This window comes from Anomaloglossus baeobatrachus, chromosome 3 (genome assembly GCF_048569485.1).
Source record: "Anomaloglossus baeobatrachus isolate aAnoBae1 chromosome 3, aAnoBae1.hap1, whole genome shotgun sequence".
NCBI classification, from domain to species: domain Eukaryota; kingdom Metazoa; phylum Chordata; class Amphibia; order Anura; family Aromobatidae; genus Anomaloglossus; species Anomaloglossus baeobatrachus.
In genome coordinates this window covers 179,063,072-179,086,857 of record NC_134355.1, presented here as the reverse complement: position 1 = coordinate 179,086,857, position 23,786 = coordinate 179,063,072, and the positions used below count along the sequence as shown (strand labels likewise).

Sequence of the window (23,786 nt, the reverse complement as noted above, 5' to 3'; positions counted from 1 at the left end):
GCGCAGGTCAGTTTGCGTTGCGGAAAAAAGAAGAACAGAGGGCAGGAGATTTCTCTAAGTCCCATCTACTGTGCTTCTACTGTACAAGACAGCATTTTGGATGTAGGGAAGTGCCCTGATCGTGGGCACTTACCCTTGAGACCTCATACACATTTGATTAAACTGGGCCAAACCTGACAATATTGAGGAACCATCTAATGTGTAAAATAAAAAAATGACAGTTTTTCCAATCAAACATAAGCTCGCATGCAGCTCCATATATGGAAACGTAAATAGTGTCAGACTATGGTGACACCTCAAAAATATAGATTTTATGCCAGTTATTTCTTGTTCAAAAGCAGCGAAACATAAAATAAAAGTTTGGTATTGGCGTGATCTCATCAATTCACAAAATAACGATAACATGAAAATTTTACTGAACGGTGAATGGTGTTTAAGAAAAGTAAATAAAACATAGAATTAATGTAATGGTTTTTTTCCTCCTAAAAGGGTATAAAAAGTTATTAAAAAGTTAAAAGTACGTCAAAATAAAACCAATAAAAATTACAGTTTGTCCGGCAAAACACATCTCATAGCTCCACTGATGGAAAACTGTGAAACAGATAGCTCTCAGAATATGTCGACTCAAAAATAACTGTTTTTCAGAGTGTATTAATTGTACAAAAATAATATAGAATTAATAAATAAAACTATATACATTGCTATAATCGTATTGAACCACAGATAATATTTAAACTGTAAAATGTGTAATGTTAATACAGTATAGGTACGAATTAAAATGATGCCACTGAGAAATACCACTCATCCCAAAAAAGCAAGCCCTCATATGGCCGAGTCAACAAAAACATAAACAGCTTTTGGTTCCTGAAATCTGACAATAGAAAGATGGAGCAAAAAAAATAATCTGGCATGAAGGCTAAAACTGGCTGTGATGACAAGAGGTTAACCTCCTCACGACATTCGGACGTATGATGCAGTTGGAAGCAGGTGCATGGAATGGGCTCACAAGGTGGGTGGGGGCACGCCATTTTAAGCACCAATCGTTGCACTTGTGATGGGATCGCGGGTCACCAATGGGATGTTATGACAGCAGGGGCTCTGTTGACCTTCATCATTGTCATTACAGCGCTACTTTGAAACCCTACCTGTGGCCGGGTTTAAAGTAGACTGTGATTTTCACATTATGCAGCAACGCTATGGCATTGCTGTATAGAGCACAAGCAATCATATAATCACAGGTTATAGTCCCCTAAAAGGACTAATAAAAACAGTGAAAACTAAAAAAAGCTTTTAAAAATATGAAAAAAACCAAAAACCTTAAAATCACCCCCCCCTTTTGCTCCATTACAAATAAAGATAAAAAAAAATACACACTTGGTATTGCTGTGCTCAGAAAAGTCTGATCTATCAAAATATAAAAATAATTACACTGTAAACAAATAAGTCAAGAATGCCAAAATTACATTTTTTTGGTTGCAGCAATACCACAAAAAAATGATGTAACAAGTGATCAAAAAGTCATATCTATACCAAAATGGTATTAATAAAAATGTCATCTTGCTCTGCAAAGCATAAGCCATCACATAGCTCCATCAACCAAAAACTGAAAATGTTACAGGTCTTGGAATATGGCGACACAACCCTCCAAAATTTTCTTTTGCGAACTTGTGATTTTTATTTCACCACTAAAATAATAATACATAACTGGACATGTTTGGTATTACCGTAAACGTACTGATGAGGAGAATCATATTACGAGGTCATTTTTAGTACAAAATGTCCACCGTAAAAACAGTTCCCAAAAAAACTTGTCAGAGTTCTATTTTTTTTCACAATTTCTCCACATTTAAAATTTGTTCCCCATTTTCCAAAGTTCTATATATATATTAAATCGATGGCTGGACCATATATAACAAGCTTTTCTCCCCCCTCCACCTTTTGTGCCTCCCCTATTTCCTCATAGACTGTAAGCTTACGAGCAGGGCCCTCACTCCGCCTGGTATCTTAATTTTGTTATTTTGTATTGTCTCATATTGTCTGTACGTGTCCCCTCTTAATTGTAAAGCGCTGCGGAATATGTTGGCGCTATAGAAATAAAAATTATTATTATTATTATATAAAAATGAATAGTGTCATTCAAAAGTACATCTTGTTCCGCAAAAAAACAAGTCCTTATATGTCTATGTGGACAGAAAAATAAAAGTGAGAAAAAAAAACGAAAACGGGCCCCGTTGCGAAGGGGTTGAAGACAAGCACCAATAGTTTCAGAGGTTGATAAGAGATGTCTGGAGGGGATTTACTCCATTCCTCCCGAAGGGAACACATGAACGATTGGCCAAGCATCTACATGTATGGAGGAGTCAGGAGAGGCAGCGGTCAGGAAAACAGCTAAGGTGTATGGCCAACATGAGACCAAGACGATACAAAGAAACTTCACTGGAAAATACAAAGACTTTACCTAAATGACTGAGTTGTATATTTTTCCAGGTGGACAATATAATGAGAAACCATGCAAATGTCTTCTTATTGTCATTATGACAACCCCAGCTTTAACCTTCCTATACTGGTATTTATGTTTACAAAAAAGAAAAATATTCTAAATGAATGAAAGAGCCCAGGATATCAAAGCATTAGATCATAGTAAAATAAATAATGGATTGAATTATTGTCAGGCGTAGACATTCCACTGTTTTGACCCTGTGGCGATGGAAACATCTGCAAATAATTACTGCATGTTTGTTTCTTTCCGCTTTTTTTCTGCTTCTTTGGTATAGTAAGCCATGTCATTTGCTTATGAAATGAGCTTAGTCCCATTTAGAGGCGATGAGGAGAAAGAAACAGTGGTGGGTTCGACCATCGCCGCAGGATCAATACTTGAAAAAGTGAAAAAAGAAATGAGAGCACTCAATCACTAGGAAAAGCCTCGTACCCGGCCGTCAGACAGCCATGCTGACTTCAATCACTCGATCAATAGGAAGGCTCACAAACTGGAGGAGAGATGACAGATCTTCTCTCAGGAAATCTTCTAAGTAAAGGGAAATTGTTTAATTTTTACTTTCAGGGACCTAACTCCTTCACTTCCACACTGACAAAATAAGGCAAGGATTACATGCCGACTTTGGTCATGACAACAAGGTCGCAGCAATACAAGTTCCAGAGACTCCAAGCGAGTCTTACTGAGGGGAGTGAGGATTGAATGTAAGGGCAAGGAGGCACCTAAGTGCATAACTTATCACAAGAACGCAGGAACCTGAGGACTGATGGCTTCCTTTATTTCTTTTGGCTTTGATGTTTGATATTGTCTGTACTGTTCATGCTCATTTAATATGAACTCCATGGACAATGTGTAGAGTGAGTAGGTAAGGCCAGTGATATGGAGGTGGTTGAGGTGGGCAAGATCAGGACACAGCAGTAGATAGCTGAGTTAAGGAGGCTTTACACGCAGCGACATCGCTAGCGATGTCGCTTGTGAAAACACCCATCCCTGTCGTTTGTGCGCCACGGGCAAATCGCTGCCCATGGCGCACAATATCGCTAACACCCGTCACACGTACTTATCTTCATAGCGACGTCGTTGTGGGCGGCGTACAACCTCTTCGTTAAGGGGGAGGTTCGTGCGCCGCCACAGCGACATCACACAGCGGCCGACCAATCGAAGCGGAGGGGCGGAGAACAACCGCATTAACGACACGCCCACCTCGTTGCCGGAGGACGCAGGTAAGCTGTTGTTCGTCGATCCCGGGGTGTCACACGAAGCGATGTGCTTTGCCTCAGGAACGACGAACAACCTACGTCCACAACGACCAACAAGATTTTGAAAATGAACGACGTGTCAACGATCAATGATAAGGTGAGTATTTTTGATCGTCAACACTCACTCGGAGATGTTACACGCAACGACGTCGCTAACGACACCGGATGTGCATCACGAATTCCGTGACCCCAATGATATATCGCTAGATATGTCGTTGCGTGTAATGGGGCCTTTACAGTTAACCCCTTCATGACCCATGACAGATATATCCATCATGGATCGTGCGAGGTTAATCCCCGCCCCCTGCTGTAGGCAGGTCGCGGCGATCCGCGCACATATCAGTTGTTTTTAACAGCTGACATGTGCGCCTGCAAGTTACGAGTGGAATCGCTTTCACCTGCAACTTTTAACCCCTTGGATCTCGCTGCCAAAGCGGCCATTACTTTCACTTACCGCCGCCCCCACCGGAAGTCACGTGAATGATCACGTGACTTTCGGTGGTTGCCATGGTAGCACAGGGTCATGTGATGATGCCTGTAGCTAACATGAGTCACCTTCTCTCAGTGCCGGCGTACTTCCGGCATTGAGAGTAAATGGGGCTTTACACGCTACGACATCGCTAATGCAAACTCGTTGGGGTCACGGAATTGGTGACGCACATCCGGTCGCATTAGCGATGCCGTTGCGTGTGACACCTATGAGCGATTTTGCATCGTCGCAAAAACGTGCAAAATCGCTCATCGGTGACATGGGGGTCCATTCTCAAAAATCTTTACTGCAGCAGTAACGAAGTTGTTCCTAGTTCCTGCGGCAGCACACATCGCTCCGTGTGACACCGCAGGAACGAGGAACCTCTCCTTACCTGCCTCCCGGCCGCTATGCGGAAGGAAGGAGGTGGGCGGGATGTTACGTCCCGCTCATCTCCGCCCCTCCGCTTCTATTGGGCGGCGGTTCAGTGACGCAGCTGTGACGTCACTGTGACACTGAAGGAACCGCCCCCCTTAGAAAGGAGGCGGTTCGCCGGTCACAGCGACGTCGCCAGACAGGTAAGTAGTGTAACGGGTCTGGGCGATGTTGTGCGGCACGGGCAGCGATTTGCCCGTGTCGCACAACAGATAGGGGCGGGTACCCACGCTAGCGATATCGGTACTGATATCGCAGCGTGTAAAGCGGCCTTAAAGCAGCGCATCTGCAGTTCTCAGCTCTGTAGCTGAGATCTACAGATAGGGCAGAGTGATCGGATTGTTGATCCATATAGCCCCCTAGGAGGACTAGTAAAATAAAAAAAAAAAGTAAAAAAAAAAGTTTAAAAAAATAAAACTAAAAGTTCAAATCACCCCCTTTCACCCCATTGAAAAGTAAAGGGTTAAAAAAATAAAAAAATACACATAATTGGTATCGCCGCGTTCAGAAATGCCCGAACTATCAAAATGTAAAATTAATTAATCTGATTGGTAAATGGCATAGCAAAAAAATTCCAAACGCCAAAATTACGTTGCTTGGTCGCCGCAAGTTTAGCACAAAATGGAATAACAGGCGATCAAAACGTAGCATCTGCGCAAAAATGGTACCATTAAAAACATCAGCTCGAGACACAAAAAATAAGCCGACACTGAGCCAAAGATCATAAAAAATGAGAACGCTACGGATTTCGGAAAATGGCGCAAAACGTACGCCACTTTTATTGGACAAGCTTGTGAATTTTTTTTAACCCCATAGATACAAGTAAACCTATACATGTTTGGTGTTTACAAACTCGCACCGACCTCAGGCATCATAACAACACATCCGTTTTACCATATAGGGAACACCGTTAATAAAACATCCCAAAAACTATTGTGCAACTCGTCCCGCAAAATAACTCCTCATATGGCAAGATTGACAGAAAAATAAAAAAGTTACGGCTCTTGGAAGAAGGGGAGCAAAAAAAAACAAAAAAAAAAACGGAAAGTGTCCGGGGGCTGAAGGGGTTATAAGGGACAGGGAGAAAGTGCCTGGGATGCTACTCCAAAGCTGGCACCTTCTAGTAAATATACCTGCTTGGCTTATATTAGGCTATGTTCACACACTGCGTATTTCCTTAACCATAAACATGCTGCGTTTTTGGCCCCAAAAAACGCACTGGCGGCAAAAACGCATGTTAGTGACGCATTTTTGAGACATTTTTATCGCATTTTGCCCAATGTGTTTTTTAAGTCAAATCTATTGACTGGAAGGGCTCAAAAACTCTGGTAAAAACGCAAAAAGAATAAACATGATGCATCTTCAAAAAACACAGCCAGGATGCAGCCAACAAAAGATGCCCAGTGTGGACAGCAAAATAGAAATCTCTTTGCTGGAAGAAGGAACTGTATGCATTTAGGTGCATCTTTGTGACCTCAAAAATGCACAAAAAAACGAAGTAAAGATGCAGCATGTGAACATAGCCTTAGGGCTGCAGGCCTATGACAATGATCACTACAGCAGGACGTTGCTCCTAGCAATCAAGAAAATGACTGCTGTAGGAAGGAGGGAAATAGGGGGGGGGGCAGCTTTTTCAACTCTGCTGCATTGCTAAAACTAAACATTTTGTTTGTGTCAGAACTGCGGCACCAGTAATCTAAGGCAGAGGTTCCCAACTCCAGTCCTCAAGGCACACCAACAGTGCATGTTTTCAGGATTTCCTTAGTATTGCACAGGTGATAATTTAATCACCTGCAAAGGTGCTGAATCCAACACCCATGCAATGCTAAAGAAATCCTGAAAACATGCACTGTTGGTGTGCCTTGAGGGATGGAGTTGGGAACCTCTGATCTAAGGGATACATCGTTGGATCGAGGATCTCTTTGCCTACATCATGCTGCTCTCAGATGAGGTAGCAATAACCCACTGACAGATTCCTTTTAAGGCAGATATTACCTGTGAATTGAGAATTTTTTAAATTAATGATTGGTCCTGGAGAAGAAAGAAGCACATTTCTCTAATAAGATATATTACAAAGTTTTTTATTTTCACATGTACTACTGATTCATGGGGGTGAAAAAACATTACACCGAAAGTTACACTTTACCCCATTAAGTATAATGTAATTGTGCAGATTAAATATTGATTAATAAATATCAATTAGCAAACATCCACAGGTATTGAGGACTTTGAGCTCACTGACAGACCGCTGTATCTTATCTTTTTAGATTCGCTTGTAACAGGGTCGGTGCCAAAAGATTGGAGGATTACGGACATGGTACCAATATTTAAAAAAAATAAGATGATTCAAGGCAAGCACCATACAGTACGTTTGACATCAGTGGTGTGCACATTTGTTAAAGGCATTTTAAGATATTACTTGCAAAAATATATTACAGAGAAAAATATGATTGAATGATTGACAATTAGAATAGATTCATGAAAAATAATTAGTGTCTAACTGACATGTTGTGTTTCTATGAGGAGGTAAGTGCAAATCTGGATGTTTGTACTGGGGCTGATGCGATATATCTGGACTTTGTAAAGGCATTTGATACTGTACCACACAACAGCCTCGTACTGAATCTCCAGAAGCAGGGACTGGAGGGTACTTTACACACATGGGTAAAATAACTGGTTAAGGAACCAAAAACAAAGAGTAAATAGTGCATTCTATAAAGGGGTTAAATTCAGCAGTGGGGACCACAGGGATCAGCAGTGGGGACCACAGGGATCAGTAGTGGGGACCACAGGGATCAGCAGTGGGGACCACAGGGATCAGCAGTGCGGACCACAAGGATCTGTGCTAGGACCAATTACTCTTAATCTCTTTAAAGACCTTGTGGATGGGATTGAGAGTAAAGTGTCAGACTGATTTTTACACAAACCTATGTAGGATATAAACTGAGCTTGACAGTATAATATTACAAAAGGATCTAGATACAATGTTTGTATGAACAAACACATGGCTGATGTAGTTTAATGTTGATAAATGTAAAGTAATGCACCTAGGCAGGAGTAATTGTATCGCTGCATATACATGTATATTAAATATAAATATACTAAGGATTACAGAACAGGAGAAAAACTTGAGTATTCCGACTACACATAAGATAAGAAACAGTACTCAATGTCAGGCAGCAGCTGCAAAAGTAAAGAAGATATTAAAGAGAGATAATCCTGTGATTCCCATTGTATTGTTACCCTACTATAACTCACTTGTGAGGTCACATCTAGAATATGGGATCCAGTTATGGCTCAATATGTTAAAAATTATATTAAAAAGTTAGAGCCAGTTCAAAAGTGGGCAACTTGATTATTACATGTAATGGAAATCTTCTCTTTTAATGAAAGATTTGAAAATGTGGGCTTGTTTAGCTTAGAAAAGAGAATCTCATATACAGTGGGTGAAATAAGTATTGAATACGTCACAAATTTTCTAAGTAAATATATTTTTAAATGTGCTATTTGCATGAAATTCTCACCAGATTTTGGTAACAAGCCACCCAATCTACACAGACAAAGAAAACAAACTATAGATGAAGTTATATGTAATAATGAGAAATGACACAGGGAAAAAGTATTGAACACATACAGAAAGCGAGGTGCAAAAAGCCATGGAAAGTCACCAGCTGAAATCTACCGTGTCAGTAATTAGAAAGCAATCCTGCCACTTATTGAAAAATATCAGCTGGCCCAACTACTGGCCTATAAAAAGGTGTCTCTTTACCAAGCTGCCACACAAGAAACATTTCATGATGGGGAAAAACAGTGAGCTGTCTCAAGATCTTTGCAACCTTATTGTTGCAAAACAAAATTATGGTATTAGTTGCAGAAGGTACTACTGAAGGTTCAAGTGAGCACTGTTTGGGTCATAATCTGGAAGTGGAAAGAACATAATTTCACCATAAGACAGCCACAACCATGTGCTCCCTGCCTGATTCATAAAGTGGAATGGGAATAATTATCAGATGGGTTTTCCTTGAACCATGGATCACTTGTGGAGAGCCACAGAAAGAGCTGAAATCAGCAGGTACAATTGAAAGTAATGCACTAAACGTCCACAGCTGTATGCATGCTCACCACAGAAGACTCCATTGCTGAACAAAAAGCATGTTCAAGTGCGTTCAAAGATTGCTCAACAACATTTAGAAAAGTCTGTGAAATACTGGGAGAATATAGGTCAGATGTGACCAAAATTGAACTCTTTGTATGCCATAATACACACCATGTTGTGAGGTCTTTAACATCATACCAACAGTGAAGTTTGGAGGTGGGAACATCATGGTGTGGGGCTGTTTTCAAGCATATGGTACTGGCAAACTTCCTATAATTGAAGAAATGATGAATGGACAAATGTACCGAGACATTCTTGATTGAAATCTGCTACCATCTACCAGGATAATGAAGATGAAACTATGGTGGACATTTCAGCAAGACAATGATCCTGACATGCAGGTAAGGAAACTCTCAATCGGTTTCAGAGAAAGAAAATAAATCTGATAGAATGGATCAGCCAATCTCCTGACCTGAATCCAATAGAAAATTATGGAAGGACCTAAAGCTCAGTGTTTATAGAAGCCCACAGAAACTTCAAGATTTGAAGAGTGTTTGTGTGGAGGAAAGGGTCAAAATCACATCTCAGCATTGCATGGAACAAGTTTCTCCACGCAGGAAGCATCTTGAAGCTGTCATCACCAACAAAGTATTAATTAAATTTCAGTAGGCATGTTCAACACTTTTTCCCTGTGTTATTTCTCATTATAACACATAACTTCATTTATGGACGTCTATGGTTTGATTTCTTTGCCTGTGTGGATTGGATGTGTTGTTACCGACATCTGGTGAGAAATTCATGTCAATAGCACCTTTAGAAATATATTTATTTAGAAAGTTGACATGTTCAATACTTATTTCACCCCCTGTATATACATACATGTGTGGTCAATACAAAGAACTGGTACAGGATTTATTCCTTCCAAGGACTGTAGAAATGACCAGGGGGTAATCATTTACCTGTGGAAGAAAGGCGATTCCGGCACCTAATTAGGAAAGGGTTCTTTAGAGCAGTCATACTGTGGAATGCCCTACCACAAGAGGTAGCAATAACAGATAGTATAAAAGCATTTAAAACAAATACCATTGTGGGCTATACATAATATATAGCAATAGATAATGTATAATTGGTCATGAAATTGAACTTGATGGACCTAAAGGCCGCTTTACACACTACAATATCGCTAAAGCGATGTCGTTAGGGTCACAGAATTTGTGACGCACATCCGGCCGCGTTAGCGATGTCGTTGCGTGTGACACCTATGAGCGATTTTGAATCGTCGCAAAAACTTGCAAAATCGCTAATCAGTGACATGTCCCCCTATTCCCAATTATTGTTGCTGCTGCAGGTACGATGTTGTTTGTCGTTCCTGCGGCAGAACACATTGCTATGTGTGACACCACAGGAACGAGGAACATCACCTTACCTGCGGCCGCCGGCAATGAGGAAGGAAGAAGGTGGGCGGGATGTCACGTCCCGCTCATTTCCGCCCCTCCGCTTTGATAGGGGGGCCGCTTAGTGACGTTGCTGTGACGCAGAATGAAGAAAGGAGGCAGTTCGCCGGTCACAGCAACGTCGCTAGGCAGGTAAGTAGTGTGACGGGTTCGCGCGATTTTGTGCGCCACGGGCAGCGATTTGCCCGTGACGCACAAGTGATGGCGGCGGCTACGCACGCTAGCGATATCGGTAATGAGATCGCAGCATGTAAAGCGGCCTTATGTCTTTTTTTAACCCATGTAACTAACTATGCAACATTACCAGTTATGATTCAGCATGTGGCCAAGTTACCGCACCGTTGCTTGCTGCATTGGGCACTGTATTTGTATGTTCTCCCAGATAGGTATGCTGATTAACGTCTAAACTCCAATAAACTCCAAAACTCAGAAATATTTATGTTAAATAGTGAGTGGCACTGGAGACAGTGAGTAATGGCAATGTCTGCAGCACTGCAGAATATCTTACATAGGCAACAGAAATAAATGGAAAGTTCCTAATATATTCACATATGGCAATTTACGCTAAAACCTGGCCTGGTTAAACTGTTCTCAGTCAAGGAGACAATAAACGCAATAACAGAACAGTGTTTCAGTGTGCGGCATGTCAGCACCGCTGCAGTGATTAGTGCAGGAACCTGCTCCTCGTACACATTACAATCTCATTACTGAAAAGAAAATGCCTAAAGCATTAACAAGAAATCATTCTTTTCCTCTTGTTCTTTGGCACCAATGCAAATCCATTTTTCTCGTACATGGGAACATATGATTTAATAGGCTAGAGGCATAAGACATCATCAATTTATATGCAGGTAATAATTTCATAAACTGAAAGGTCATACTATGCAAACCCCCACCGAACAAGCCACATACATATAACCCCAGTATGGTCACAATCAGCTAAATCCTGCGGATCACACCAAAGATCATGATAAATCTATGCTGTAGTCACACGGTCCAATCATAAAAATGTGGCAGCGCAGCTTCTTAGATTCATTTACTGGAGTATTACAGAAATCATGGACATTTGTTTGCTTAGTATACGTATAAAACCTAATGCGCTAGAGTCAAACTTAATTTTTCAATATGTTAAAGGGAATATGTCAGCAGGTTTTTGCCACTTAATCTGAGAGCAGCATAACCTAGGAGCAGACATCTTGATTTCAGCGGTGCTTCATTAACTGGGCTGCTTAGTGTAGTATAGATAATATCACTGTTTACTCAGCAGTATAGTATCATTAGGCCGAGGCCACATGGGGATTTGTGCGAGTGCTCACATGACACTTGGCACACACTCACAGCACAGCGGGAGCCGAGTGTCATGCGACTGTGGTCCGATCCTGCAATCAGACTACAGTTGCGGGGGGGGGGGTGCGGCGCTGCAGAGGGGGGCCGGCGCTGCAGAGGGGAGGGCCGGCGCTGCAGAGAGGACGGCCGGCGCTGCGGAGGGGAGGGAGGGATTTATCTCCCCATCTCCTCTGTATCCGGTTGATGCGAGAATCGCTCTGCACTCTCAGTACACTGGTGTAATGCCAGTGCAATACAATGTTTCTCTTGCCTCCATAGACTTGAATGGGGGCGAGTGAAACAGGATCACATTCCACCCACAGCATGCTGCGACTATTTCCTCGGACCGATTAGGACTGAGAAAATAATTGCTTCTGGGAGTGGGCACATAGAGTAATATTGGTCCAAGTGGAATGTGATTTTTTTATCGTATTCCAATCGTACTGTTTTGCTCGCCGTATGTCCTAGGCCTTAGAGGACTACTTGGCGTGCTGCAGGTAGTCCAGCATATTCATCAACTCTGTATAACTGCTAGATCTGCAGAGAAAACATTGATTTTATCAAAATGACAGCAAACCTGTCAGTAAGTGACACATCGCTGGAATCAGGGTCTCTGTCTCTACATTATGCTGCTCTCAAATGAGGTAGTAAAATCCTGGTGACAGATTCCCATTAAAGATTTATCAGTGTGCTCAGCTCCCCCAGCTCTGTAACATGCTGCCTGCAGAGTGGGCTACATGTTCATGGTGACAAGTTCTCTTTATATATTGCCTTCTCTAATCGGTTTTGTTATAATAGAGATCATATGTTTGTGTGACATAAATACATTCTTCATTGTCTGCTGTAATGAAACCAAGCTTGGTAGAAAACTATTAGAAATTGTAATGTACTGAGAAAAATAATGTATTTTAGAAACTAATTAACCTTATGATACTCAATATAGATCATGAAGGACCTGTGAGCCCAAATATGAATATTGTAAAGATGAATATCTACCGCTCACATTCTGGAGTCAGAAACAGCGTTTTGTTGAAAGGGATATTTTATCGTCAAAATAGCATTTCTGGGGGGAGAGGGGCAAAAGTATTATTGCCAGATGTTTAAAGTTAATAGTGAATTTATTCTCCTTAAGGAAACCTGACAAACCAGTCTGGCTACCAGTGAGGGGTCTTATAGCTGCAAAGCCCCTCTGGGAAATATTCAAATTGTCCCTCCAGGAAGGAGACAAACTCTAGCACCACCAATTGAAAGTAGCAATCCTTAAAGTCAAAAGTGGCCTTTTAAACAAGCGTTTTCATATGACTAAGGGGTACTTTGCATGCTGCAACATCGCAGGCCGATGCTGCGATGCCGAGCGCGATAGTACCCGCCCCCGTCGCAGCAGCGATTTCCTTGTGATAACTGCCGTAGCGAACATTATCGCTACGGCAGCTTCACATGGACTCACCTGTCCTGCGACCGTCGCTCTGGCCAGCGACCCGCCTCCTTGTTAAGGGGGCGGGTCATGCGGCGTCATAGCGACGTCACACGCCAGGCGGCCAATCGGAGCGGAGGGGCGGAGATGAGTGGCATGTAAACATCCCGCCCATCTCCTTCCTTCCGCATATCCTACGGAAGCCGCAGTGACGCCGGTAGGAGATGTTCCTCGCTCCTGCGACTTCACACACAGCGATGTGTGCTGCCGCAGGAGCGAGGAACGACATCGGACTGTCGCGTCAGCGTAATCATGGATTACGCCGACGCTGCACCGATGATACGATTACGACGCTTTTGCGCTCGTTAATCGTATCATCGAGCCTTTACACACTACGATGTCGCATGCGATGCCGGAAGTGCGTCATTTTCAATTTGACCCCACCGACATCGCACCTGCGATGTCGTAGTGTGCAAAGCCCGCCTAAGGATTTATGCCAGATCAGAACCTCAATTTACAGACACAGTGTTTCGGGGTGATTGCCCCTCGTCAGTGCAAAGTATGAGAACTGATCTGGTTTATGAGAAGCTATGTGGGGAAAGTCTTCCCCGTGGTCCCCACTATAGCTTCTCATAAGCCAGATCAGTTCCCATACTTTGCACTGATGAGGGGCAATCACCAAATCTGCAAATTGGGGTTCTGATCTGGTTTAAATCATAAGTCATATGAAAAGGCTTGTTAAAAGGCCACTTTTGCTACTTCCAATAGGTGGCGCTAGAGTTTGTCTCCTTCCTGGAGAGACAATTTGAATAGTGAAATTTAGGAACATCACAAAACGTTAGGGAGATTTATTAATTTTTTCAGACAGATTTCCACCTAGAAAACATAAGTAAACAATGCTGGTGAATACCTGTTTTGTGCAAAAATGTGCAACTTTCATTTGTTTTATTTTACACCACTGCACCTAAATTTTTAAAGAAAAAAGTGACCTAAAGCAGTTTTCCAGGATTAATATATTGATGACAAATTCTTAAGATAGCTCATAACTATTATTCCGTGAAGGTCGGATCTGCCGCACCCAGACAGGACAATATGTTTAAAATCAGTTCTTACCCATGTTGTGTCCGAGTGGCACGCTGAGCACCTCTACCTTTAGTAGCTGTAAATATCCTATACACTGCATAGCATTACTGGTCTCCAAATGGCAGGAGATGAAGGAGCCCAGGACTAGACCTTTCCATCAGCTTTCTCCAATGAAAAGGAGATCTTTCCCATATGTGGTGTTTTTAAGATTGATGTACAAGTCTGGTCACATGTTCCTCCAACAGCCATGTTGAGAATAGGAGTATTGTGCAGTCTGTGAGGAAGGGGAAGAACCTGTATTACTTATACAGTGCATTGAAAAAGTATTCACCCCCTTGAACTTTTCCATTTTTTTTTATGTTACACCCACAAACTTAAATGTATTTTATTGGGTTTTCTGAACATTTTAAAAACATTAAATCTGAAAATTGTGACATGCAATTATATTCAGCCTCACTGAGTCAAAACTTTGTAGGAGGACAACCTTTCCAATTACTTCTGCAAGTGGTATGGGGTTTGTTCTTTACAGTTTAGCACATCTAGAGGCTAAAACTTTTGCCCATTTTTTGCAAAATAGCTCTAGCTCAGTGAGATTTGATGTAGACATCTATGAAGGGCAATTTTCAAGTCTTGTCACAGATTCCCAATGGGATTTAGGTCTGGACTTTGACTGGGCCATTCACACACATGAATATGCTTTCATCTAAACCAGGGGTCTCAAACACGCGGCCCGCGGGCCGCATGCGGCCCCTCAGGATAGTTCGTGCGGCCCCCAGGCCCGTGCCCCTGTTACTATCGCGGCAAGTGCAGGGGCCGCAGCCACTGTCAGTGATTTATGGCAGATGAATGTGTTGTCGGTGCTGCGCTCTCGCTCCGGCAACACAATCATCTCACATAAATCACTGACAGTGGCTGCGGCCCCTGCACCTGCCGCATTAGTGAACAGGGGCACGGGTCTGGGGGCCGCACGAAGCAGAGATGAGGCAGCGGAGGGAGCGCGGGACAGGTGAGAAGTGTGTGTGTGTGTGTGTGTGTGTGTGTGTGTCTCGTTAACCCCTTAGCGACCTATGACGTACTGGGTACGTTATGGCTCCCTGGTACTTAAGGACCCATGCCGTACCCAGTACGTCTTGGTGAAATCGTAGCCCCGGAGGCTGCGATCGCTGCAAATACCTTAGATTCGGGGAGGAGGGGACTTCAGGAGGGGTGGTGTCTCCTCCCCGGACCTACGGAGCCTGTGATTGGCTGACGAACGCCGCTCAGCCAATCACAGCCACTAATGTTTCAGCCATTGAAAATCGCTGAAACATTGAAATCCAGCCAAGATCAGGGCAGCTGTAGCCCTGATCATTGGCTGGAGCTGGGTGACCTGTATTTCACCCGCCCCCAGCTCTGATTGGAGAGACCGGCCTTGTGACCAATTTCTCCAATCACTGTGGATCTGGTGCCGCAGACCACTTCCCTCAGCTTCACTCCGGCGTCTGTGACTCTGTGGAAGGTGAGGGGAGCTGCTGACCCATTACTATAGGATGGGGACAAAGTGCGCACATTACTATGAGATGGGGATAAGGCTGGGAACATTACTATAGGATGGGGACATTACAAGGATGGGCACAATACTATTGGATTGGGACATTATTACTATAGTATGGGGACATGACTATAGAATGGGGACAAGGCTTGGGACATTACTATAGGATAGGGACTAGGATGGGCACAGTACTATAGGATGAGGACTAGGATGGGCACATTACTATAGGATAGGGACTAGGATGGGCACATGACTGTAGGATGAGGACTAGGATGGGCACAGTACTATAGGATGGGGACTAGGATGGGCACAGTACTATAGGATGAGGACTAGGATGGGCACATTACTATAGGATAGGGACTAGGATGGGCACATGACTATAGGATGAGGACTAGGATGGGCACAGTACTATAGAATGGGGACAAGGCTGGGGACATTACTATAGGATGGGGACTAGGATGGGCACAATACTATAGGATGGGGACATTACTACAGGATGGGGAGAAGGTGGGCACATTACTGTAGGATGGGGACATTACTACAAGGGGACAAGGATGGGAAACATTGCTATAGAATAGGGATAATGCTGGGGACATTACTATAGGGTGGGGACAAGGTTGGCACATTACTAAAGGATGGGCACATTACTATAGAATGGGGACAGTACTATAGGATGGGGACATTGCTACAAGGGGACAAGGATGGGGAACATTACTATAAGATGGGGGACATTACTATAGGATGGGGACAAGGTGGGCACAGTACTATAGGATGGGGACTAGGATGGGCACAGTACTATAGGATGAGGACTAGGATGGGCACAGTACTATAGGATGAGGACTAGGATGGGCACATTACTATAGGATAGGGACTAGGATGGGCACATGACTATAGGATGAGGACTAGGATGGGCACAGTACTATAGAATGGGGACAAGGCTGGGGACATTACTATAGGATGGGGACTAGGATGGGCACAATACTATAGGATGGGGAGAAGGTGGGCACATTACTGTAGGATAGGGACATTACTACAAGGGGACAAGGATGGGAAACATTACTATAGAATAGGGATAATGCTGGGGACATTACTATAGGGTGGGGACAAGGTTGGCACATTACTAAAGGATGGGCACATTACTATAGAATGGGGACAGTACTATAGGATGGGGACATTGCTACAAGGGGAAAAGGATGGGGAACATTACTATAGGATGGGGACAAGGATGAACACATTACTATAGATTGGGGACAAGGATGAACACATTACTACAAAATGGGGATAAGGATGAGCACATTACTGTGGGATGGGGACTAGGATGGGGTACAATACTACAAGGGGACAAGGATGAGCACATTACTGTGGGATGGGGCACAATACTACAAGGGGACAAGGATGGGCACGTTACAACAATACAGGGAACATTACTAAAAGATGTTGGTCAAAATTTCTATATAGTGCTAATTGTAAGACTATTAGTTACAAGAAAGGGATAAAATATATAAAAAAAATGTTTATATTTAAACAAAGAATGTGCATGTTTGCTATAATGAACAAGTGAAAATGTTCAAAATCAGTGATCCCAAGGTGTGTAAAAAACAATAAAATATATTATATATGGTACCAATAAAAATGTCACTTTGTCCTGCAAAGAATGCGGCCCCCCAATTTATTTTTTTCCTCTGTGCGGCCCATACACCCAGCCGAGTTTGAGACCCCTGATCTAAACAATGGAAGTATGTTTAGGGTCCTTGTCCTACTGGAAGGTGAACCTACACCCCAGTCTCAAGTTTTTTGCATCGTCTAACATGTTTTCCTCCTGGACTGCCCTGTATTTAGCTGTATCCATCTTCCCATTATCTCTGATCATCTTCCCTGTCCCTGTAGAAGAAAAGAATCCCTAAAGCATGATGCTGCCACCACCATTGTTGACGATGGGGATGCTGTTTTCCGAGTGATGTGCAGTGTTAGTTTTCTGTCACACATAGCATTTTACATTTAGCCTAAAAAGTTCTTCTTTGGTCTCATCTGATCAGAGAACTTTTTTTCCATATGCTATCTGTGCACCCTACATGGCTTTTTGCAAACTGTAAATGAGACTTCTTATGGCTTGCTTTCAGAAATGTCTTTCTTCTTGCCACTCTTTTATAAAGGCCAGATTTGTGGAGTATATAACTGATAGTTGTTCTGTGGATAGATTTTACTACCTTAACTGTGGATCTCTACAGCTACTCCAGAGTGACCATGGGCCTCTTGGATGCTTGTTTAATTACTCATCTACTAGCTGGGTATGTCAGATTTAGTGGACGGCCATGCCTTGGTAGGTTTACAGTTGTGCCATATTTGAACAGTGCTTTGTGAGATTTTGAGAGCTTGGGATATTTTTTTTTAATGTAATCCTACTTTACTTATGTAATCTTCTCCACAACTTTATCCTTGACCTGTCTGGTGTGTTGCTTGGTTTTCATGATGGTGTTTAATCCCTAATGTTTTCAAACAAACCTCTGAGGCCTTCACAGAACAACTGTAGTTATACTATGAGTAAATTAACACAGGTGGATTCAATTTACTAATTATGTGACTTCTGGATGCAATTGGTCACTGGAGTTTATTTGGTGGTATCAGACTGCACAGGGGTGAATACATTTGCACATCACACTTTTCAGATTTACATTTTTTTAAATATTTAGAAAGCCATGTATCAGTCCCTTTGTGTTGGTATATCACATAAAATCCAAATAAAATATCTTTAAGTTTGTGGGTGTAACTTGAAAAAATGTGGAAAAGTTCATGGTGAATGAATACTTTTTCAAGGCACTGTATGTGTTCTACACTTGTTTTTCATGAATAGCACACACACCCTTTATAATTTATGTAGCTGTTTAAATGTCCATTATTTTTTTTTCGGATTGCATCTGCAAAAACTTCATGGAGCAATGCCTGGCTTTGATAACGGTTCAAAATTGCCAATATAATATTTTTGGTCTATAAAAAACATGGATATCACATGGATGACATCCGTGACTAGTCCGTATGAAGTCCGTGTGAAATCCATGTTTAACACTGTAATGAAAAGAATACATTTTTATATTTATTTATTACTTTTTTCATACATGAAAATCCCTGATGCTAAAAACGAACACATTGACTAAACACTAAGGAAAACTGGATCAAAAGACCTAATGAACCTCTGACCCTTTTTAGCGTTTGCAAAAAAAAAATGACATCTGAATAAGGGCTAAGGATAAAAATATATATTGTACATTGCTTGGCTCTGATTTCATACAACTAAATATATTCAGACAGAAGTATGACACAAGTATCTGCCTGGATAAGATCAAGTGCAGTATCTATTCTTATCAGTTTAATATCCTGGCAGCGCAAGGCAAAGTGATACTATAAGTGCGCTATCTAGGATCACCTCCTCATAAATAGAAATAGGCATATATTCATATACCGTACACCTGGAAAGGAAATCAGGTCTGTATATGGTAGCAGAATGGTATATTGTAGAAATATAACGCATGATACGAGTGTAGTTTTCCAACCAGAGGGTCATATATACATTATATACTGATCATCTCTACACTTTTTTATTTCCACTCTTTATATCCTTGATGTATTTGAATAGTTTACTATACAACTGAATATTCATGAACACAGAGAGCAGAGACATACTATAAGTTTACAACGATGAACATGAGGTTCTAAATCGACATTTTGATCACAGCGCTACTTCTTACAGGTTAAGGATTCATTAAGAGGTTCGTCATGACGTATCAATAGGCTTTATAATGTCTGATCACAATGTTTACTAAAATTCAATTTATTTTACTTTGCTACAACAGATCAATGTATAATATTTGGATGTGAATTCCATGTCTTCTTTTCTATATTATAATATCTAGTAGACGAGAGTAATAGGTGGTGAATATACCATCGTTCGTTATAGGATCATCTTCAATTATGCTTGCAAGCTGAAAATTAAAGGGATCCTGTCACCTACTCACCTGTGAGGCGGTCTGTTCCGATGGACGTCACTGGTCTTGACCCAGCGCCTCCTCTATCCTTCCGAACGCTGTCCTCCTTCTTGCTTCGTGTGGATGATGTGTCCTATGTCATCCACACAGAGGCCTACATTGTGCTCCTGCGCATGCACTCTTCTCTCTGCCCTGCTAAGGGCAGATCAAAGTATTGTAGTGCGCATGCAGACAGTTTTTGACTTTTTCTTGCACCTCTGCATTACAGTACTTTGCTTTGCCCACAGCAGGGCAGACAGAAGTGCGCGTGTGCAGGAGTGCAATGGAGGACACTATGTGGATGACGTAGGACATGTCATCCACATGAAACAAGAAGGAGGACAGCGATTGCAAGAATAGAGGCACTGCGTCAAGACCAGCGACGTCCATAGGAGCGGACTGCCCAGCAAGTGAGTAGGTGACAGATTCCCTTAAACAATTGTAGAGTTGAAGTCTTTCCCTACAAACACTGGAACAGGGAATTTTATAAGCTGCATAAATAAATAGTTGGTGCCACTGATGTGCAAGGGAAAACTGAAGGGGGCGTTGTGTGATAAACCAGCCCTGCAACTGTTTCATTCTCAAGATCGGACCAAATAGTAATCGTCTAGGGCATATTGATGTTATTACTCTGCAGCAGGGGTGGGGAACCTTTTTTCTGCCGGGGGCCATTTGGAAATTTTTACCAACCTTCGGGGGTCGCACAAAATTATCAACTTGAAAATTACCCTAATATATTTGGTCAAACAATTAACTCACTGTGGCGGCTGGAGCTTCTACTCTTTGGTGCAGCTGTAATATTAGGCGATATTGATCTTTTTGCTTTTCACAACTGCTTTTCCAGGTTTGAGTTGGCTGGTACTGCTGTATATACATCACAGGGGAGGGTTGGGAGGAATATAGATCACTGGGGAGGCTGGGGGCATAGACATCATTGGGGGGTACATACATCACTGGGGGATACATACATCATTGATGGGGAGCACAAACATAGCTGGGGGGCATAAACATTGCTGGGGAGGGCTGGGAGGAATATACATCACTAGGGAAGCAGCAGGGCATAGACGTCACTGGGGTACATACATCACTGGGCGGCACAGACTTCACTGGGGGTATATACACATCACTGGGTTACACAGACATAGCTGGGGGGCACAAACATTGCTGGGGTTATATAAATAGCCGGGGGCAAACAGCCCTGGGGGATGCTGGAGGGACACAGAGAGCTCTGGGGGAACAGAGAATGATGGGAGAGGCTGGAGGCACAGACAAATCAGGGGGACGCTGGGGACACAGATGGCACAGAGAAGAATGGGAGAGGCTGAAGGCACAGACAGAACTGGGAGAGGCTCGGGCACAGAGATCACTGGGGAGACTGGGGGGGGCACAGATCACTGGGGAGACTAGGGGGGCACAGATCACTAGGGAGACGGGGGCACAGATCACTAGGGGTGCATAGATCACTAGGCAGACTGGAGGGGGGACAGAACACTGGGGAGGGGCACAGATCACTGGGGAGACTGGGGGGCACAGGTCACTGGAGAGACTGGGGGGAGGCACAGAACACATTGGGGGGCACAGATCACTGGGGAGACTGGGGGGGCACAGAACACTGGGGGGGCACAGATCACTGGGGAGACTGGGGGGCACAGATCACTGGGGAGACTGGGGGAGGTACAGAACACTGGGGGGGCACAGATCACTGGGGAGACTGGGGGGGCACAGAAAACTGGGGAGGGCACAGATCACTGGGGAGACTGGGGGGCACAGATCACTGGGGAGACTGGAGGGAGGCACAGAACACTGGGGGGGGCACAGATCACTGGGGAGACTGGGGGGGCACAGAACACTGGGGGAGGCACAGAACACTGGGGAGAAAGAGGGGCACAGAGCACTGGAGGTACAGAGCGCTGGGGGCACAGGCAGACTCGGATGAGCTTGGAGGTAGTTAGAGAACTGGGGGAGGCTGGGATCACAGAGCGCTGGAGGTGGTTGCGGGCACGGAGGGCTCTGCCCCCGGGCACAGAGAGAAGCAGCCGCCGCCGCCGGGCACAGAGAGGAGCAGCCGCCGCCGGGCACAGAGAGGAGCATCCGCCTTCGCCGCTGGGCACAAGGAGCCGCCGGGCACGGAGCTGCCGCCGGGCACAGAGAGGAGCAGCCGCCGCCGGGCACAGGTAGCCGCCGGGCACAGGGAGCCGCCGCCGGGCACAGGGAGCCGCAACCGCCGGGAACAGGGAGCCGCCGCTGCAACCGCTGGGCTCAGGGAGCCACCGGGCACAGAGAGGAGCAGCCGCCGGGCACAGGTAGCCGCCGGGCACAGGGAGCCACCGGGCATGGAGCCGCTGGGCACAGGGAGCCACCGCCGCAACCACCGGGCACAGGGAGCTGCCGCCGCAACCACCGGGCAAAGGGAGCTGCAACTGGGCACAGGGAGCCGCCGCCGCAACCGCCGGGCACAGGGGGCCGCCGCTGGGCACAGGGAGCCACCGTCGCTGGGCACAGAGCGCTGCCGGCACAGTAAGACCTGGGGGATGATTGGCAGTCAATCCTCTCCTTTTGATTTTAGCGCCCCTCACGCCGACCCCACCTACAAAGTACGTCCTCACGTAGGCAGTGCCAGCGTGGGGACGTAGTCTTTCAGGTATAGGAAATGCAGCGTTCAGCATTGAACGCGCTGTGTGGGGTTTTAAAGGGACAGCAGCCAGTAAGATGCGGCTGCCGCCCCAGCACTACGGTTCCCGGGAATCAGCCCGGGGGCCGCAGAAAGAGTCGTCGTGGGCCGCATACGGCCCGCGGGCCGGAGGTTCCCCACCCCTGCTCTACAGTGTGTCCACTGTATGCAAGGTGTCGATTTGTATTGAATTGATGATGCCCTAGAACTTTGTAATTCACTTCTTTTCTCTATCTCATTCCGTTTTCGAGATAAAAATGCTTACTCCGTTGTTTTCCACCAGGTGGCGCAATAGGTGGTTTCATTGCGTTGCACATGGCTACTTTACTATACCTAGACACCACTTCTATGCCTATAGCTGCCGCCGTTCTCAAGTTAATGGTGGTGGGCAGGATATGGGTGGACACACTGTGCACTGAAAGCTTCAAATGGGCTTTCAGGGATCTGGGGTGTCAATATATTACGTGGAGGTCCATTTGAATTACTATATTTCAGCGTTTTTAGCTTTAGATTAAATGTCTGTCCGGCTGAGCGTCTGATCATTGGGTGCTAAAACTTCTAGGAATCACAATGTGTGAATATGAGTAAACATTTATTAGATAAGCAGGATGCCATATTTTTGTGCCACAGCAGAAATTCTGCTATCACAATCAGACGTGTGGGTGTAGATAGTACCTTGTAAAGAAGAATGAAACAAAACATACTACATGAGGCTTAAATATATATGATACACACGCGGTTCACCACTCGCTATCAGAAAACCAGAGACCCTAACCCAGACAATTAATCCAAGCACCTCTCGGCAGTAGTTCACTTACCTCTGTCAGACACAACCATATGTGCTGGGAACTGGTCTTCAATGAACTCAGAATTGGAGGTCATCTTCTTAATAGAGTTACCAGACTCGTCTCACAGGAATACTACAGGAAAAACACTATGCACAATAGCCATTCTGCCTTTTCGGCGTATGGCTTTTCATATGACGTACTTTTAATAGTTACAAGGGCCTAGCCTGAACGGCACCGGGTTAATTTTGCCCAAGAGCAAGTGGCTTGTGCTGCTTTCTTTAGAGGTGTGAATGTAACTGAGGAAACTGGAGCGCAGCTAGTAAAATGAAGAAGAGATCACTGTGGAATTGTTAGACGGCTTGGATAGAGCCCACAGTCGTCTTGTAAATGTTTTATATCAATTTGTGATTTGCTATGGACAACAAAACAACCAATTTACAATTACCGAGAAAATGAAGCTTTGTGTAAAAAATTATAATAGAATTAGGTTAATTTTATCAGCACCAGTTAAATGGGGAAGACACAGATGGAGATCTATCAATTCAAGAAATAGTGGCGGTATTGCATCGTCATAGCAACCAATAAGATTCCAGCTGCCACTTTCGGAAAGTCCTTTGGAAAATGAAAGCAGTTTACTGATTAGCCATTATGAGTCACTTCTCCACTTTTCCCTTCCTCCTTGATAGAAAGCAGTCTGATGAAAAGTCTGAAAATGTAATGTAGGTCATGGAAACCAAAAATAATCTG

At 43.9% G+C, this 23,786-nt stretch overlaps 1 protein-coding gene across 1 annotated transcript in view; it reads right to left on the bottom strand.

The window, feature by feature from the left end:
• KIF26B (kinesin family member 26B) overlaps window positions 1-23,786 on the bottom strand; it is a 585,415-nt gene that overhangs the window by 473,966 nt on the left and 87,663 nt on the right. The window lies entirely within an intron of this gene.